Raw genomic sequence first — 19,435 nt, 5'->3', positions numbered from 1 at the left:
ATACTGTATTATTAGGCAATTTTTCCAGCTTGGAGTCTCGGTGTTGCTCCACATGATTTGTTCAGAGGATGAACTCACTTCTCTGCTGATGAAGAAACATTCCGCCCCAGGTTGCTGTCCCAGGATGCGCAGGCTTGGCGCATGCCAGCTTTCCTATTCCATCCTCCATGAGGGCGCAAGCCAGGCCACCGTGGGGGAAGAGCTCTTACCCCATAGGGGAAGCTTCCCTCTCGCTAGCTGGCCTCCAGCATGGTGGAGGGGGCGCAGGGGAGACTGTGAGAGGGCAGGGGGCAGAGCCGACTGGTACTCTCCCAGGCAAGGCACAGACAGAGGGGGCTTCCCTATGGAACAAAAGGGAGTTCGAAAGAAGACAGCCCACATTCCTCTTTTTCTAAACACAGGCTCAAGATGTGCAGAGGGAAAGTTAAATTATGTGGCAATTCTCAAAGTCATCCACTAAAGATTATCTCTTCCTTCACAGGAATTACTCATCTCACTCCATCATGAAACCTCGGGGTCTATCACTATTCAAATTTATTGAGCAACGACATGCAGAATGTATTGTATAAAGGACCTGTTTCATCACCCCATTCCCCAAGCTATTTCTTTTTTTATGCTAAGTCATGAGAAGTCTGGCAAGTTAAAAACCAAAACAAAAACTAACAAGGATGCATGTGCATGCATTAAAATACACACACACACACACACACACACACACAAAGATGGGAAAAAATTCCTTCGTGGAAGTTACTATGAGGCAGGCAGCTTCAGAAAGGAAAAACACAATCTCTGACTAATATGAAGGAGACTTCAAATTGCTCTTGGCAACAATCTCTCAGCCCCAGATTCCCCTCCCTCTATTCATCTCTGCAGTTCCCAGCCAAAGGAAAATAAAGTGAATAGCTCTCTCCCTGGCCCAGCCTAGAGGACTGAGTAAGGGTTGAGCAGACAAACATCCCTGTGCAAATGCACACCTGTGTAATTGCTGCAAACACGGGACAGCCAGTGGGGTGCTCACTGCCCTTACTGGGCTGATAATCTCAGATCAGGAGAAAATGCCTTTATCTGGGCACGGTGACATCAAAACAGAATGCAATGTGGTCTTGTGACCCCCAAACACAAGATATTTTCTAAAGGGGACGGGACGGGGAGAAGGAAGAAGAAAAAGAAGTCCTCCCAGAAGGGCCCATGTCAGTTCCCAAAGAAGGAAGGCCCCAGAACAGTACTCAGAGGAGTTTGGCTTCAAGGCAAGATTTATCAGTTCACCTTCCTCACAAAAGTGATAGTTAATTTTAGAGGTAGTGATCTTATACCTATTATACCATTCAAGATGGAAGGACAGGTAACAGGCCAAATGTCCTAGAATATTTATGGCTGTTCTGTCCCAAAGATTCATCTGCCACCATTTTATTAGGACAGATATGTCAGGTCAGCTAAAATGGAGATGGACAGGAGCATCAGGAAATGGCCCTGAAGTGCGGGTACAAGCAAGTGGAATAGGGTCTTTGGCATTGAGCCCTGAAACACCCTGGCAGGCTAGTGTGGGCTGCTCCGAGAATTACAGATGGCCAAGAGACATGGGTTCTAGTGCTAGCTTTGCTACCAAGTCCTGTGAACACTGATGAGCCTCCCCAGTGGTTGGATGAGGGCTAGGAGCACAGCTCCGGCCTTCTGTGTGTGTGTGTATGTGTGTGTAAAGCGGCTGATGCCTCAGGACAGTTCCCACGCTGTTGGCCCTGGTCCAGAGAGGGGCCAGTCCTCCTGGAGGCTGCATGGGGCTCTTGACATCTCCAGCTGGGACGTGCCAAAACTAAAAGCCCATCTCAGAACCCATAACCAGGAACTGATCATCACAGCTGCAGGGGTTCAAAAAGCTGCGTGCCTACTGTGTACCTTCCACAGGTCTGCTAGGGCCATGGATGAGTCCTTGTGACTGCAGCATGGGGACAGGCCAGCTTTCCAGCCGTCCACCCGCCTCCTCACCCAGGCCTCCTGCCATTCCTCCTTCTCCCACATATGGTCTCATTAAATCCGCTCAATCAAAATAAATAAATAAATCCAGTGAGTCCCCACTAAAGGATGAGTCACTGCCATTCCCACTGACAGAGCCCCGGGACCAGTTCGGACTTCACCTGCTGAGGTCCTTAGCCCTTAACGCTTTGCATCATGCCTGGAATCACACATTAGACAACACAGTAGTTGTTGAATAAATGACAGACTGAATGGAAAGAAACTAAGGTTCAAAACTGTTACTACTGTTAACACTGACACACTATTTCGTATTGTGCTATAATGATATCAGGGGATTCCTGCCTCCCCTAACTGGAGTGTAAGATTCTAAAGGCTATAGGTGTAATGGGCGGCTTTGATTCCTGGCTCGGTCACTGATAAACTGGACTTAATCCCATTAAGCCTTAGTTTCCATATCTGCAAAGTGGGACTAGTGGTTATCTGATGAGTGATGTGGGTTACAGGAGAGACTGTGTGCCAAGCACAGTCTGGCACCTGATCTCTGAATGTCCCATCTCCTCCTTCCCAGCCTTTTACCCTCTGGTTTACTCCCAGCACTGACGAGGCAGGATAGGCCTTGAGTTCTATGCAACCTCCAGGCCTTTGCTCTTTTGTTCTTCCTCTGCCCCAATATCATTTCTGATCAGAAGCCCTTCTTGACCCTCTGGCTGCCAAAATGCCTGTGATCTGATTGCAAAGGGCCTCTCCTGGCTGTCTGGGGAAGATAACCTACTTGCTACCTAGCTTCACTATTCTGTGTAAGCCTCATGTCTGTGTGGTTGTGCAGAGGTAGGGGCTCAGGCCTGACTCCTGTCTGCATCTCCCCAAGGTCTCAGAGGTGCTGGGTGGGATCCAAATCTACCAGTTTCATGAAGTTCTGGAAACCAGGCGGGTGTGGCACTGGTGTCCCGTGGATCTGGGTAAGGCGCACTGGACTCAGTAGACCCCCTTGGCCTCAGTCCCTCCTCACCTGTGAAATGCAGATGATGAAGACACCTGCCCTAGGTATGGTAGTTGGGGAGAGTTTAGAAACCAGTACGAGACACCAGCGCCAAGACAGAGCACCGGCTGACCCTGGCAATTTTAGGGAGAGTGACTTTCTTCTCCTTTTCAGCCCAGGTTGGGCCTTAAGGGCGATAGCCAGGTTACTTTCCTTTCCTGGAGATCTTTCCAGAGGGGGTTCCTGGCCCTTCTGATCCCTCAGTTCATCACTGGATAAAGGAGTGGAGCTTAAACTTGAACCTGGCAGGACCTTCCCCTCCCTTCCCACAAAACCTTCTATCCAATCTGGAGAAAAGTCTGATTGTTTCAAACACTTCCTTTACATTTTCAAAATTCGGCACTTGGAGGAGGGATTGGAAGGGATATGCCAACAGCCTGCCAATGAATCATGGGAATGGGGCTGCCCCCTGTGAAACCCAGCACCGGGGATTCAAAGAAAGAGCGCAGTCGTGCCCTGCCCGCCTGCCCACAGCCAGGACAACAGAAGCCAGAAACTCGGGCGGGCAACCGAACCGGATGCACCCCGGAGCCCTCACCACAGGCACGCGGAAAACTGCACCGCACTAGGGACACTCGGCGGCGAGGGGCTCTTCGCAGAGTGAGTCCCCGGCCAGCCCTGTGGCCCGCCGCCGTCGCGCCCCCGTCGTGCCCCCGCCTCAGCGAACCAGGCGATCGGGAGGGCGACGGCCAGGGAGCTGGCAGGGGTGGGGGCGCACAAAGCCGTGCCGGGGGCTCCGAGACTGCACAGCCGGAGGGAGTCGCCCCGCCCACCCCGCGCAGATCCGAGCGCCGGGAAGGGTCCCCTGCCCACCCAGCTTGGTGGGCGGTTCGAGCCCGAGGATCGCAACGCGACTCCCTACAGCTCGCCCAGGGACTTCTGCCGGTCGTCCCTTTAATTTCTGCTCCTGTCCGGACCTCGACTTCTGCCCCGAGTTGTCACGGCTCTGGTCTCCCTCTTACCCCCCGAGTTTTGCATCTGACACTGGGGAAGCCCTAGCTTTTTTGGAGGGAGGACATTTAAAGGATCCGCGTCTGTCCGCCACTCCCTTCCGGAGCGGCCCTCGTGCCTCGCTGTCCTCTCTCCCCGCCACCGAAAGCTGCCCACGGGGGTGGCGGGGCACGGAGCAAGCCAGAAGAGTTGCCTACAGAGTTCCAGAGTCCCTCCCGCGTTCGGCCGAGAGGGACACGGCCGCGCGCCCCGCGGTCAGCCCGGGGACCCCAGCCCCGGTGTCCCCGGGACCCTCGGTCCGGCCCCATCGCGGATTTGAAATTGCTGCCGGGCGCCGCCACTGCCATCCTGACAGTGGGAGCGCACGCCGGGGCCAGGGGGTCCCGGCAGCGCCCAGAAGGGGTCCCCTCCCTACCCGCCTCTGCAGCCCGGCTGCCCCTTCTCGGCCCGGCTCCCAGCCGCCCTGGCCGCCGCACACCCACCTGGCCGCCCCGGGGGCGCCGCGCTCGTGCCGGAGCCGAGTCCTGAGCGCCGCCAGGGTCCCGGGCTGGGGATCCACGCGGCAGCGCTGCTCCGGGGAGCCTGCCGCAGCCGGCGGGAGGTTGTCATTGATTCGTGCAGGGCGAGTTAAGCCATTCCAGGAGTGGTTTTGAGAGAGCACTCCCACCCCTCCCTCCAACCAAAGTATTTGGCAGGCAGCCCCTGTCGTCCACCTGTACTGCTAAGCGCGGGGCAAGGACCAACTTCACCAGCCGCGCTCTGTGCTTCACTTTATCACACACAGATGAAACTCTTTCGTAAAGGTAAAGCAGAAATGAAAGCGGGGGGTGGGGGGATGGAGGGGATCCCCCCACCCCCGCCCCCGGGGCTCCTCGATTATTTATTTCTCCCTCTACTATTTCACAAAATGCCTTACCACTTATCTCAAATCAGGGCAGCTTTTTATTATTATTGTTTTACTCAATTCTGTGTGTCTTTTATTTTTAGAGGCAATTTTATTTCCATTTGCCTGAAACCTGAGTCCAATAAAATTACTAGAATTATGTTTTCTTCTCAAAGGGTCTTGAGTGTAACTTCACCAAATCAAACACTGCAGGGAGAACATTCAAGTGACGAATATAAAAGAAGAAAGTGCAGGAAGTAAGCACAGAACTGCAGCTCCCTCCCCCTTGGAGTCCAGCTGGGCTTGGCCCAGGTGGAGCCAGGAGGCCTAAGATGGGGGAGCCCACTTCCAGGAGCCTCCCCCCAACCTGCCCCACTCCCCGCAACAAACATGTCATACAGGATCTCGGCTGCTTTGTCTCCATTCTAAGACTGACTCAGAAATGCCAACCAGAGATCCAACAGTCCACATCTGGGGTGGGCCAAGCACCAGTTACAGAGAGGTGTGGCTGTTCCTTAAAGCCACACACCATACCCTTTTTGAGAACTGCCAGCTGGGGAGGCCTCCTCTCCCTCTTTCTGGGAGAACCCTCCACCTAGGGAGGGTGAAATCTTCATTAACCCCTTGGTGTCTATGCTGGCTCCCCTCAGATAAGGAGAAGGAGCCAAGGGGAGCTTTTCTTCCCTGGTGATCAGCGGCCCCCTGTGCCATGGAGAATCAGCACAAAACAAAGGAGCCCAATCAGAGTTCTGGCTGTCTGTGGCCTCTGCCACTCTTCCAAGGGCAGGCCACTAGCCTTAAAGCACCCCAAAGCCAAAGGTAAATCCCACAGGTCCATCAGCCCATGAAGGTCAAGAACTCCAGGAAGATGGTTCAGACTAAAATATTTTCTCCAACAGGTGACCCCTGCCTGAAATTCTAGTCTTAGTGATTCATTCCTTTGTGGGGCACGCCCTACAGATAGCCTACACCAGGGAGGCAACGTTGCTTTGGAAAGGCAGGAAGGGTCTCTCTCTGTGCTTCCAAAACTGTAAATATCCATGGGTGAGAGCAGGAATGGGTTTGCCAGACGCTCCTTGCTACAGTGGGAGGGTCGTGGACAGCAGCGTGGGGGGTGGAGGGGGACAGAGAGTCTTGGAGCCAGGAAGGCATGGAATGAAGTGGGGAGGGGGTGCGACGTCAGGGAATCCATCACTGAAGTTCAGAATGGGAAGCACTTCATCTGGGCAGGTGGACAGTTTCCAAGATTAGGTGACTCCATAGTTTTTTTTTTGTTTTGTGTTTTTGTTTTGTTTTGTTTTTTTAATCAAAAACCACGTATTCCTGGAACACCCAAACCCAGGAACAAAAAAACAAATCCCTTTGTCCACAAAGTCACTAATTAAATATCCAGTCATTTGGAACTCATACTCCACTCCCGGACCCGGTAGGTGAAAGTGCCAGTATGGGACCGGGATGGAGTGGTATCAATCCAGCCGTGTTTGCTGTGAGCCCGGAAGAGGTTTACCTCAATGGCCTGGGTGGAGACAGGGTGGGGTGGTGCAGAGGGGTGCCCCCCCCTCAAAGCCTCGTGCCTTGTGGGGAGATAGAGCACAGGGGGCCGGTCAGTGTGTGGCAGGGCACCTACAACCCTGTAAATGGTCCTTAAGGAGCAGGGCGCTAGTTCTGCTGAGCAGACAAGGAGCCAAGAGAAGACATGAAGACTGGGCTCAGGGAAAGGGCTGCAGGAGGGGGACTGGGCTGGTTGGGATGTAAGTGCTGCCGGGAGCAGGAGGGCGTGTCAGGTGCAGGTGTGAAGGCTTTTGGGGGGGGGGGGAGGCAGCTGGCCAGGTATAGAAGGTTCTCCCAGTGAATGCAACATCAGGCTGGGGTCTGAATGGTGCGACCAGTTTAGGGATGCAGCTTCTGCTGGGATGCAGCTTCTGGCTGAAAGAGAGAGTGCAGGGCCGGGCCTGCTTGGGAGGGAGGGAGGGAGAATTGGAGCACCTCTTTCAAACCCAGCTGGAGCTGGATGTGGGCAGAGTGGTGGAGGAGGGAGGATGCCAGGAGGGGTGGGGGAGAGCTGCGGTGCCGAGCCCAGCCTGCCCCCAGGCGGCCCCTCCTAGCAGGGCTCCAGCCCCGATCTGAAGGAGTGTCTGAGTAGGCCAGTGGGTGGGGCCAGGGCCTGGGAAGCTGCAGCCAAGAGCCTGAGGGGAGAGCTGGCCACTGGCCAGCCCACCGGCTGGGCCCCGCAGTGGACAGTCAATGTCATTCCTCTCTCCTCCCTCCTCCCTCCCCCTTAATCACTGTCTGTGTGTGCCCAGTTGGGGCACGCCCTTCGGAAGGGCTCTGGGCAAAAAGTGGGGAGCCCTACCCTATGGCCCCCTCCAGCCTTGCCTCCTTGTTCTCAGTCCCCGTGCCAGGTGCCTTTTGGGAACGGGAACAGAAAGGAGTTTCGGAGGGCTGGGGCGGGGAAAGAGACTGCGGAGGCTAGCACAGCCACCCACAGAAGGGGTTCCGGGCTGGCCAGACTCTAGATCTGTTATTGTGCATTTCCTTTTGGGATGTGGCTCCTTCCTAGGCCCTCTTTGCCTCCACTCCTTCCCTGGCTGGAGCCCCTCCTCCTCTCCCAGTTCTTTCCCGCCCCCGCCCCTCTTCCTGGGTCAGGTTGATCAGAGCTCTTGGAAACAGGCTGGCTTACAGCTGCCTTGCTTTTCACATCTGCCTCCAAACCCACAACTCACTCTTGGTCCAGGGAGGATGAAAGCTTCTACTCCAACCACCCAGCATGGCTCAGAAGGCTAAACAGAAGCCCAGGGAGCAAACCGGCTACCGTCTAGACCTCAGTGGTGCCTGTGCATCTGCTGTGACGTAGGCACGCCCGCGGCTTCTGAAGGTGCGTGCACACATGCAGACCACCTGTGTGCGTGGGTACAGAGAGGTGGAGACGGATCTGGACCGTGCTATCCAGAAACAGAAACAGCTAATGTCCACTGAGGGTGTACCCCGCCCTCTTCACCTCTGCAACCTCACTATGAGGTAGATACTCTTATGTTCCCATGTCACTGATGGGGAAATGGGCTCACGGAGGTCTCACCACTTGTTCAAGGTCATGGGCTCCATGAATTATAAAACGGGACAGGACACCACAGTCTTCAGAACTCTGGTGCCCAAAGGCTGTTTCTGGGGCTCAGCTCTGGCTCTGTCTAGCTCCTATAGCTGGCTGTTTTAGGAGAAGTTTGCTCTGCTGATGGGTGCCTCAGTTTCTCCAGCTGTTGAACAGGCAGTCTGATGACTCTTCCTGCACCAGGAGGCTATTATTAGCCAGGAGGAGGCTGAGATGGGGGCAGGGGGGCACTCTGGTCAAAAGCCCTGGAGCAAGTCTTCTCTGGGGAATTTGCACAGCCCTGAGCCTGAGGATTACTTAAGCCGGAAACTCCGAGCCACCCTGGCTGCCTCCCTCTCCGGCCTGCTCTGCACCCCACCCCTGCCAATCCATCCATCTGCAAGTTTAGCTCCAAAATAGATCTCCAGTCCTCTCTCTTCCTGCCACCTCCTCCTCCACTGCCCTTGGCTGGGCCACCATCCCTCTCACCCTGACCTCTGCAGGGACCTCCTCGAGGGTTCCCTGCTCCCGCTCCTGTCCCCCTCCCTCAGCCCAGTACCACAGGGCACTTAAAATGCCATCCAAACTGTTCACAGTGGCCCTCAAGGCTCTGGCAAAATTCCTGCTCCTCTCTCCAAGCTCAGCCCTGCCTCCTGCTCCTGTCCTCTGCTAGGGTTCGTTTTCCTTCCTGTTGTGGAACTTTGCATGTGTGGATTCCTTGGCCTGACATGCTCTCCCTGTGTCTTGCAGAAACATACCTCCTCAGATAAGCCTTCCTTGAGCACCACAGATAAATGTGAGACCTCCCTGCTGCCATCCATTTCAGACCTGCCATCAAAGCACTCAGGCAAATTGCACACTTTTATTTAACTGCTGGCCCTACTGGATTGTTTTTTGACTGTCCCTCCCACTAGAATAGAGGCTGCTTGTGGGCAGGGACCCCATGTGTCCTTTTCACCGTGTGTATCTGGTATGCGGTAGGAACCCTGGCAAATATGTGTGGGACAAAGTTTTGTTGTGAGAACCCCAGATCTGGGAAACAAGTAAAATGTGTCTAGTCCTCCCTCTGTCACTGCTGGGCTGTGTGCCCGCAGGGATGTCACCCACCTCCCTAGTCCTCAGCTTTGTCCTCTGTAAGTGGGGACAATGGAGGAGATGAGAGGATGACCCAGAACTTCCCCAGGTCTGGTGCTCTGCATCTTCCACGCACTTGCAAGTGCCGATAAATGGACAAGAAGAGAATCTCCGCCATGCTGTACTTTGGGTGGCTTTGAGAAGGTTCTGCCTGTGTGGTCGGTCCCGCTGACTTGTGTTAGACAACTCAGGCTGTGAGAACTTCGCCCGCTCAGGACCGAGACAGAGCGTGGCCGTTGCACACGCGGCTATGCAAGCATGGAAATGGGGGCTTGTACAGAGAAGGCGGTGACCTCGACGAGGACCAGCACCAAGTAGGGGCTGATCTTATTGGGGGGGGGGGCTTCCTCCCCAGCAGCCAGGTGCCCACAGCACTGGCTCTGCGACCAGACCTCCGATGACATCAACATCTACATCTACACATAGGGGGCTTTCCCCTTCTGTGACTTTTACACCGGCTGCCCTACTGGGCCTCCACAACAACCCTGGAGAGTACAGCAAGAAGGGATTTTTATTCCCACTTTGCGGAGGAGGAAACTAAGACCTGGATCAGAAACAGTGAGTGAGTGGCAGATTTCTTTGAAATATATACACATATATAAAGAAAACTGGAGTTTTTCTTCTCTATGTATGTTCATATAGATATATATATATATAATTTCTTTCTATTATAAAGAACATACATTTCTTTCTTTCTATGGATATACATTTTTAAGAAAATATGAATATATATGAACTATATTTGAGGAAAATATACATGAAGTTCTCCCCAATTCGAGAAAATTCGTGAAAGAGCGGGAAGACAGTCTCTCGTAATCACACCGCACTAGAGAGGAGAGTACCTGTAGTATCATAGCAAGTTAGGGTAGTTAGTCTTAATCTTAGTGTCTCTCCCCTCTCCTTCCCTCCCCTCCTCGACTGCTCTCACCAGAGTCAACAGAGGCTCCATCTAACACCCCACTCTGTGTTTCTTCTATGCTCCACAAACATTTAATTAAAAGGTGAGGAAAACTGAGCGAAAACTCAACCCATCCGGCTGGAACAAGAGGAAAAGGTGGCACTTGGGGACACACCAGTCTCTGCCTACGAGGCCCTGTAGCTTCTCTGCTCTGAGGACAAGCCAAGCCCTCACTCTCCTGAGCTCCCTGTTTGTACTATTATCAGAAGGGACTTTTCTGTAATCAGAGGCTCTATCACTTTGATCCGCAGACCAGATTTCACTGAAATATTAAAATGCCGATTTGAATAACAATTCGTAGCTCTTTATAGCGTGAAGAACAGAAAAGGAGCCACCAGTTGAATCTATGCTTAACAGCCCTTCCTGTGGTCACAAAGGTTATCCAAATCTGTTGGTTACCAAAGCCACACACACATTCTGCCACCATGTTTTGGTGGGGGGGGTTGGTCAGAGCCAGTCACCTAGAACCTACTGGTGTTTGCCAAACTCCTTGACCAAACTGCCGCTTCTCCAAGCACATGGAGGTGACCCAGAGGAGCAGAGCTGTGTGGCCAGCTAGCCTTTGGCTGCCCCGTCCTGTGGGAGCTGGAAGGTGAGAGGGGGGCCCAGAGGGCAGGCCTGCATACTTGGAGTGGCCTCCCGCTTCTCGGGTGTGCTGAGAGACCAGCCAGAGCTTGCCCTGACCCCGGGCCCTCTGAGGGGAGGTGCAGGCTGAGCACATACTTTTCTCTGGGGAAGCGAGGGGAAAGTACCCCACCTGGCCAGGGCCCAGGGAAGGGTTCAGAGTCTGACAGGCCCCACAAGACACAGGGTCCCAGCGGCTCACAGCCCGAAGGCCCCAGGGCTGCCAGGGCCTTGCCCTCCTCCCAGGTTGTATTGGGTGACACAGTCAGGCACCCACAGCAGGAGGAGGGGGAAGTGCCAAGAATTTGGGCTCCCCCCCCACCCCCCGGGGCCAGGCCCGGGCTCTGGGTGACTGAGCCTGTCTGCCTCCGAGCAGGGAGCCTAGAGGGGGAGGAGGGCTCAGCAAGGATGTGGCCAAAGGGGACAGCAGTGGGAAAGAGGGCAGCACTGGCAGCCCGGGCAGGAAGCTTCCTCCACCTCCTCCCTCCCTCCCCCTCTCTTCCTTCCCTCCTCTCCTCTCTTTCCTTCTTCCTTCCTCCCTCCCTCCCCTCTTCCCTTGGCCTCCCAGGTCTGTAGTGCCTGTGGGTCTGTGGCCATACTAGTCCAGGCTTTGGCTATAAAGTGACGAACACAACCACATCTCCGAGTCCTCACGGGGCCAGCCTTCTAGTAGGGAAGGACCACGACCTGACAACCATCTGCTGTGAAGTCAGGTGGGTGAGGCCATCATGGTTTCTCAGCCAGGGCCTTAGTGGGAGCGCTCTGTGGCCTCCAGCATCCTCCTCATCGCCTTGTTCCGCACCCTGAGAGACCAGGAGAGCAGGGATTAGAGCCCCCAGACAGAGTGAGGAGGTGGGGGGATAGGCGGGGTGTGACTTACCCAGCAGCCCCCCACCCCCCTCCAGTGCTCCCGGCACCCTCCCTCCCCCCCAGCACAGTCCCCTATAGACAGAACTACAAAGCAAAACCTTTTTCAAGAAGGTATTTATACCCAGAAAACTAAAAATACAAAACAAAACTAAGAACTTCAACGGAGACGTACAGGCAACACCCTGACATGAAGTGACAGCCCCTAAGACAGGAGGCTGTGGGGCCAGACAGCCCTGAGGAGCCGAGGGCTGGCTGTGCTGGTCCTGAACCCTAGCCTCCACCCAAGGTCCCTTTAGTGAACACTGTGAATATGGGGCTGTCCCTACGGGGTCGCTGCAAATGTATGAGGCCCCATTGCCCAACAAGGTCGTTGGTATCTTTTGGGCATAACAAATACCCACTGGGGGTCCATGGGTCCCTTCTTAGGTGTCTGACCCGGAGGAGGAAGGGTGGTGATGGGGATGTGGACGATGAGGGCAGGACTGTGCGTGTGCACGCACATGGGCGTGTATGTGAGTGTGTGGGGCTGTGGCGGTGGGTGTACAGTGTGCAAGGGGACCGGTGAGTGGAAGGACGGGCTACCGAGCTGGCTGCTGCTGGGGAAGGGGTGTGCGCCAGAAGCTTCTCTGTTGGAGGAGGGCTCTGACAGCCTCTGACACCCGCCCGAAAACACGTTCTCTAACTGGCTCCAGGTGTGCTCAGGCAGAGGCTGGCCTCACCCCTCATCCTGGTCAGCATGCCACTGCCAGGGGCCACTGGGTATAGCCAGGACAGTCCATAGCCCTTCCCCAGGGCCAAACTGGCCAGACTGAAGGGTCAGCACAGTGACTTCACCACACTGTTAACGGTGCCCAGGACCTCCTCCTCGAAGCTGGACCTTCTCTGTAGGTCAAGGTTAGGTTTGTAGGGTGGATGGGAGAACAGGGCAAGACTGAATGGCCACTGTGAAGATCAAACAAGGGCCTGGCCTCCTACAAGGACCTCATCAAAGGAAAGACTCACTGTTGAGCCCCGAGGGCAGGAAAATAATCATAATTACGGTCACCGCAAGCATTGTGCTGAGAGCTTTGCACCATGTTATTTGGTTCCGTTCTCAACAGCAAACTGTGAAGTCAGTATTCCGTCCTCAACAGCAAACTGTGAAGTCAGCACTGTGACGGTCACTGTCATGGGTCCTTCAGGTGTGTGTGTCCGGGGTGGGGGCAGGGAGGAGGAGGATTGCAGCCGCTGGATTGCATCTGCATTTAAGCACGTGCTGCCGGACAACCACCTTTAACAGCCACGCAGAATGCCAAGGAGCGGCTGCTCCCGTGTGCACGTGGACCCCCTGGACTCTTCCGTCTCACGGATAATGTGGGCACGAACACCCTTGCACATGCTTGCCCTCTATTGTAGGCTTCTGCCTTAGACTGAATTCTCGGGATAAAAAGAATGAGGGGTGTGAAGACTTTCATGGCTCCTCACAGAAGACTGCTATGTTGCATTTTCCAAGAAAGGTGTCACGTTTGGGCGGGCCCCTGCCATGTTCAAGAGTGTCCAGTTCACCATAGCGCTGCCAGCATGCCCCCTCCACCCATCATTTAGAGATAAGGAAACTAAGGCTTCCTTGTTGAAGTGACCTCGGACCTGTCCGGAGCCACATACTCAGTCAAGGCCAGCACCTGGGAAAGAACCGGTATGTCCTGCCCCTGGTTTCTCATTCCAGGGGGGCAAGATGTTTCCCCACCCTCAGTCTCCCACCAGGCGGGAGGGAAAAATCAGGTCTGACACTTGGTTCCCTGTCCCCCTGCCCCTCTGTACCAGCTCAGACTTCAGCGGAGCTAGGAGCTCACCTTTCAGTGCCTCGCCTCGTTTTTCTGCAGCTAAATCAGGGCCTGTCCCCTCTCTGCTCCAGCTCCACATCCTCAGGGAACTCTCTGATCCCTCCCTCAGAGGAAGCCATCACAGGCACACTTGAACCCTGGGTTAGATGCAGATAAGCAGGTGGGGAGAAGGTAGGACAAAGGCGAGGTGACAGCCCGGGGCAGGACAAAGGCCAGCCACACTGGTCAGAGCAGTGGGAGCCTGGTGAGGAAGATAAAGATGGGAAGGAGTTGGGGCCCAGCAGGCCAGACAAAGGAGTCCTAATATGGCAGGGTGTCCTTGAAAGCATGCCTAGCTGCTGTCAGCTGCTACTGGGACACGGACTGTTTCCATAAGGAAGTTCTTACATTAGCAGGGGTCCTTACTAGGGTGTCTGGGAGGCATGGGGGGAGGAGGGGTCAGAGGAGTCACAAACCCCCAGCTAATCACTATGCAAAATTGTATGAAGATGTGAGCATGTTCCTTTTTCTGGGAAGATAGCCCAGAGAGCTTAACAATGTTCAAAAAAAGTTTATGAACCTCCTCCAGAAGTTCAAAGAATAAAATGTAAATGAAAGGTGGACGTGATTGAGAAATAAAAACTATTTGTTGTATATATATATATATATATATATATATATATATATACACACACACACACACACACACACATTTTTTTTTAAACCCATGGAAGGAGAGTGGAAATAATTTCAGGTGGTCCTTCTCAGATAGGTAGATGAGAGATGGATGGATAGATAGATGAATACAAGGAAGGTAGGGAGGGAAAAAGGGAGGGAGGAGGAAGAAATTGATCGACATTTAGCAAACAGATGCTGTAAAGAGCCAGTGTTTATACATCTGAGTTTCTTACTTTCCAGTGTGCGCTTGTGAGCCGGCGGAGCAGGCAGGAGACGGTACACTTGGCATGGAGGTGTTCGGTCACTGCCCTCTCAGAATGATCCAAGGCAAAGAGAAAACCTTCTCCAAGTGAAGAAGCCAGCTAGTGGGCACAGGGGATTTGGTTTCACAACTTTTCCAGAACCATCGCTTGCATAAGATGGGATGCACTTGAAAACAATCACAGCAAGCCCTTCTGGAGCCCTTAGTGGGTGTCCTGCACGGCGTTGAGTGCTCTAGGAGGACTATCTTGTTTACTTCTCAGCAGCCCTGGAGGTTTGGACAGTCCTCTACCTTCCAATTTACAAGGGAGGAATTGGAGGCCCAGGGATTTGAGGTCACTAGCCCCAAAGCAAACAGGCATAAATGAAACAGGGCACCAGAAGCTAGGTGGGCTAGTCCTGGAGTTGAGGCCCCATACAGCCTTTGAGAGCAGTCGTGTCCTGTTCTTCACAATCTCCACCTTCCTCCAAAAAACTGGACCCAGAATACTCTAACTCTTCTGTTCTCTATGCCTTTAAAGGGGTAGTTCAGTGAATATACTTCAGTAAGCCAGGCAGATTGTCTACATTTGTTAAAAAAAAAAAAAAAAAAAAAAAGAACTAACAGGAGTAGTTATAGTATACCTTCCGTTTACTGAGCATGGAATATGAGTCAGAAAATATACAAAAGTCTTTACGGTCGTTTTCTTAATTGTATCCTTACAACAACCTTCCAAGGTATCAGCGTGGTCATTTTACAGATTAAGGTTCTGAGGTCCAAGGAGGTCTAGATAACTTGCCTGAGGTCAGCTCATAAGTGGAGGGGGCTGGACCGCACCCACACTCTTTTTCTGCCACTCTGTCTCTTGCTGGGCAACGCAGAGCACAGAGGTACAAGAGGTAGCTTCCTTGTTAGGGCCTGCTGGAGGACGGGAGCGTGAAAAAGAGCCTGGGAGCTCACTGCCACAATCAAAGGAGAGGAGGGAAGGAAGGAAGGGAGGGATAAAAGGAGGCTGTGTTTCAGTCAATACCAAGATGATAAATGATCCAAATCTAGAGCTGCAATTTCAAAAGCGCTACAAATAGGGCAGTAGCTCCTGGCCACAGCACCGTGACTCAATCTACCCTGACTCACTCACTCCGAGATACACGGGGAGGTATGACCCATGTCTTTTTGGAATTTGGCTATAGTCGCTGAGGTCCAGCTCGGTGCCTTGTGAAAAGTTCTTGGGAAGTCCGTGTGAAGGTGGGACCGTTCTCCTTAACTGAAATCAGTGGTCATTTCAGCTCATCTCTTCTCTGGGGGTTTGATCTTGATTCTGAAAACCATAGGGCCTGGAAAGCATGGCACACAGTGGGCAGGAAAGATAGCCAGCCCAAAGGACAGGGCTGGGAAGGAGGGGTAGATACACTCATACCTGTGGCTCAGGGTCACGGCTGGGAAAACCTCAAGGGGAGGGCTGTGACAGCCTTGTCATGTCCAGAGGCCAAGCAGGACACAGAACCTGAGAAGTCTTGGGGAGCACAGCACACAGCCTGTGTTCTGAGCAAGCAAGCAGGGTCAGGGCTAAGCACGATGCTGGATGTGTGGCCCCGCCACCTGGACTCCTAACAAGCAAGCACGTAAAAGGGTCAGGAGCCTATCTGACCAGTCAAGGCAGGAGGAAACACTGTGGGTTGGATCCCAGGCCCTGAAGGGAGTGAGAGGAACCCCACACAAAGGGCTTAGTGAGCCTTCAGGATACCCAGTCTGGGCCCTGCCCTCTAAGTTCTGGGTCTGTTCTCAGGGGCAGGAGGAGGACTGAGCTTGACCAAGGAGAGTGGTGGGGGCGGCGGGGGGGGGGGGTGGCGGGAGGGGGGGTCGGGAGGCAGGCCAGCAGAAGACTGTGGCAAATGACCTCACTCCCAGAACTGCCTTTCTTCCCTGACGGTGAAAGTCCTTTAGCTTGGCCTGTTCACAGAGGGCCACTCTCCCAACTCCAGTCCTCTTGGGTCTGCCATTTCCTTTCATTTCAGAAAATAAAACAGCGTTTCTTAATCTTGAAAGTAATATACACGCATTGAGAACAAATTTATGTGTGTAGGATTCTATTATGATTAAAGGTACTTTCTTCCCACCCTATTTTCCACACCCGTCATTTTATGGTGAGTGCTTTTCCTCAAGGCACTCGCCCCATCCCCCACCCCTCTTCTTGCCACCTCATGTCTGGCCATACCTGCAGGTGCCTCTGGCCTGAGTCTGTGTACTCAGATTAAGCAAGACACCCTCCAAACCACTGCAAGACCTACAGGTCCCTTCATGGGAATTGCTTAAACAATTGGAAGACGTTTGCATAACAGAAAGAGAAATACCGCCCCTCCCCCCCCACCCCCCTACCCTCACTCCCCAGCATGGGACTGTGCTCCCCTCCCTCCCAGCCCCCAAACATGGCAAAGCTGAGCTACCCTCCATCCTGCTTGCTCCAGCAGGTCCCGTGAAGGTGGGAAACTAGAAAATTATGCGTAAAACAAGAGCCAAAAGCCCCCCCCCCCCCACTCCAGTGACATGGGCCCCCTGAGAATGAGTGTTCTAGCATGCATTCTGTGACTACTTTTGGTTCCATATGGTTTTATTTTCCACTCAGTTCTTGGCTATGTCCCAGGCGGAAGAGGAAGACAAATACATGTGGTTTCCCTGCACCCCTAATATTCTCTATTATGTTATACAGACTTTATTTTTTTGAAATTTTAAATTATTTCCTTCTTGGTGCTGTAACATTTGTATGGTCCGGTCATATTGGTGGGGAAAGAGGGATGCTTCTAGATTCTGGGTTTTGCTCCTCTGCCCGGGCTGAGACCCACAAGAGCTATGCTAGAAAAAAAAAAAAAATCAGAGTTTTGGGTCTTACTTTATCTGCAGTTGAGCTGTGTGACTATAACAAGATTGGAAATGGAAGCAAACTCAGGCTATTAGAACTGCAAGGTTCCTCAGAGGCTCTACAGATCCACCTCCTCACTCCATCCCCAAGGAAATAGGGTGTGTCTAAGGTTACTAAAGCAACTCTTGATTAATATGCAAATCTCTCCTCCATGGGAGACCTTACGAAATGATGGATTAACAATAACATCCTGGGTAGGATGTGTGCCTTTATTTATTTAATCTAATTTTTTTTTATTTGACAGAGAGTGAAATCACAAGTAGGCAGAAGTAGGCAGAGAGGCAGGCAGATAGAGAGGAAGAAGCAGGCTCCCTGCTGAGCAGAGAGTGTGATGTGTCCCAGGACCCTGGGATCATGACCTGAGCCCAAGGCAGAGGCTTAACCCACTGGGCCACCAAGGCGCCCCAGGATGTGTGTCTTTATAATCGGTCTTCTTCCCAAAGGATCTGAACCAGTGTACAAATGTGCCCACAGTTCGTTGGTAGGTAAACAAACATACGTTTAAAAATAATAATAATAAATAAGACAGGAAAATGAAGCAATAGGAAAATAAGGAGGAAAGTGGAGCCAGGCTTAAGATCAGCACCCAAAATGAACACGCACCAGACCTGTGTGCTCAGTCCAGCACAGCCATAGATTTGGTACCCAGAGGAAGTACACCAGCCCCCTGGGGCTTCGCTTTTCCTGTTTTCAACGACTTCCTGCCTCCCTCCTCAGACATCGGATTGTCTGTCCAGGGGGCAATTCCTGCCTAGTAGAATCTTTGTGAGGATCAAGTTAAATTCTGTTTGTAAAAGAAAGCCCTCGAAAAGTACGGTGCACAAAAGGATCCATCATTTTATTTTCTTGCTGCCTCCTTGTGATGAATTGAGCATTCCTTGTTTTCCCAGGCCACCTGAGATGGCTTCCAGGTTTGAGCTGCTGCAGTTGGTCAGAATTTATTCTGTATCCATTCTTAAGAACTGGACCACTGGTGGAACACTAGGTGAGAAACCTTGTAACATTTTTCTGAGCTCAAATGATGCCAATTTCCTCCATCCTAACTCCCCCCCCCCACTGCCCCGCCCGCTTCAGTTGTTGTTGGTGGGGTCCGTAAGAAATTAAGGTACTTGGGAGTAGCAGGGAAGTTTAAGCACCCCTGAGAAAAATGTGTTTCCTGGCACAGGGAATGGGTAATGAAGAGGAGAGAACAGAGTGGGGGAGAGGGGTGGGGGGTGGGAGGGGGTTGAGAGGGAGCAAAGGGAGCCCAATTAGGGGCCTCTCCAGGTGTACTTTGGCAGGCATGACCCCCCTACCTGTCACTCATGAGGGTTTTCCCAGCCTTAATCTTTGGGGTGGAATCATCTCCTGAACCCCAGCCAGAATTTCATCTGAAAGTTAACTAATGCTTAAGACTGGGCGTGCTGTGATTCTAGGGGGGAGTGAGGGCAAAGGAGCCACCAACTCTGGGGGAACAGAGCTTTGGGGCTTGCAGCTGGCTTCCCCCATGTGGCTTCTGCCATACTCACCAAGGAGAGCTGTTTAATAAATGAGCGCATTTATAGCAAGAAAAGCATATAAATACCGTAATAAAAGAAATATATATGTAACAACTACAGAGTATTTGTATTTGGTTGAACTACAGAGTGTTTGGTTGGGGGTTGAACATGAGAAGGTCCCAATGGGCAAAGGGGGTCCAGCATTCTCATGGGCAGTTACTGTGCCCTCATGCCTTTGCTGCCTGCCGGAGCCTGCTACCCCATGGAGGATAAACAGGCCAGGGGGTGAGTCAACACTGGCTGGGAATGAGGTCAGATAAGAACCAGCCCTCTGCTCTGTAGAGCCCTTCACACTTCCCAAAGCTACTGTTTGAGGGGTTCATGCGGACTTACGATTATCTCCATTTTATAGATGAGGAAACAGATCTGAGCTGGTTAAGTTTTTTTTTGTCAAAACATCAAAAATCTGGTTATCCCAGCAGAAAGGCCGCCTGGAATCCTAGATGGGAGTGTGGACTCTGGCTAGAACCTGAATCTTGGCTCTGGGATCACTCACTGTGTGACCTCGGACCAAGTTCTCTCTGCCTCAGTTTCCTGGTCTGTAAAAGGTATTGCGGGGGGGGGGGTGACCTGAGCCAATACTTGTGAAGTGTTTATAAGAGTCTCTGGCACTTATAAGGTGCCATAGCAGCATGTTAGACATCCCAAAGCCTGACTCTGCAGTTGAGCTGTGTGACTATAACAAGATTGGAAATGGAAGCAAACTCAGGCTATTAGAACTGCAAGGTTCCTCAGAGGCTCTAC

General features: G+C 52.7%; 1 protein-coding gene across 3 annotated transcripts in view; it reads right to left on the bottom strand.

The window, feature by feature from the left end:
- ZBTB7C (zinc finger and BTB domain containing 7C) overlaps positions 1–19,435 on the bottom strand; it is a 339,190-nt gene that overhangs the window by 101,873 nt on the left and 217,882 nt on the right. The window contains exon 1 of one of the 3 annotated variants that reach the window (XM_059139106.1): positions 4,444–4,717. The exons of the other annotated variants lie outside the window; for them this stretch is intronic. The gene's annotated coding sequence lies outside the window, so the exon portion shown is untranslated. Of the gene's footprint in view, positions 1–4,443; positions 4,718–19,435 lie in introns of those variants that run through there. 3 annotated transcript variants of the gene reach the window in all.

Source organism: Mustela lutreola, chromosome 11 (genome assembly GCF_030435805.1).
Source record: "Mustela lutreola isolate mMusLut2 chromosome 11, mMusLut2.pri, whole genome shotgun sequence".
NCBI lineage: Eukaryota > Metazoa > Chordata > Mammalia > Carnivora > Mustelidae > Mustela > Mustela lutreola.
Note: the sequence above shows the minus strand (reverse complement) of the source record. Positions and strands in the feature narration are given on the sequence as shown.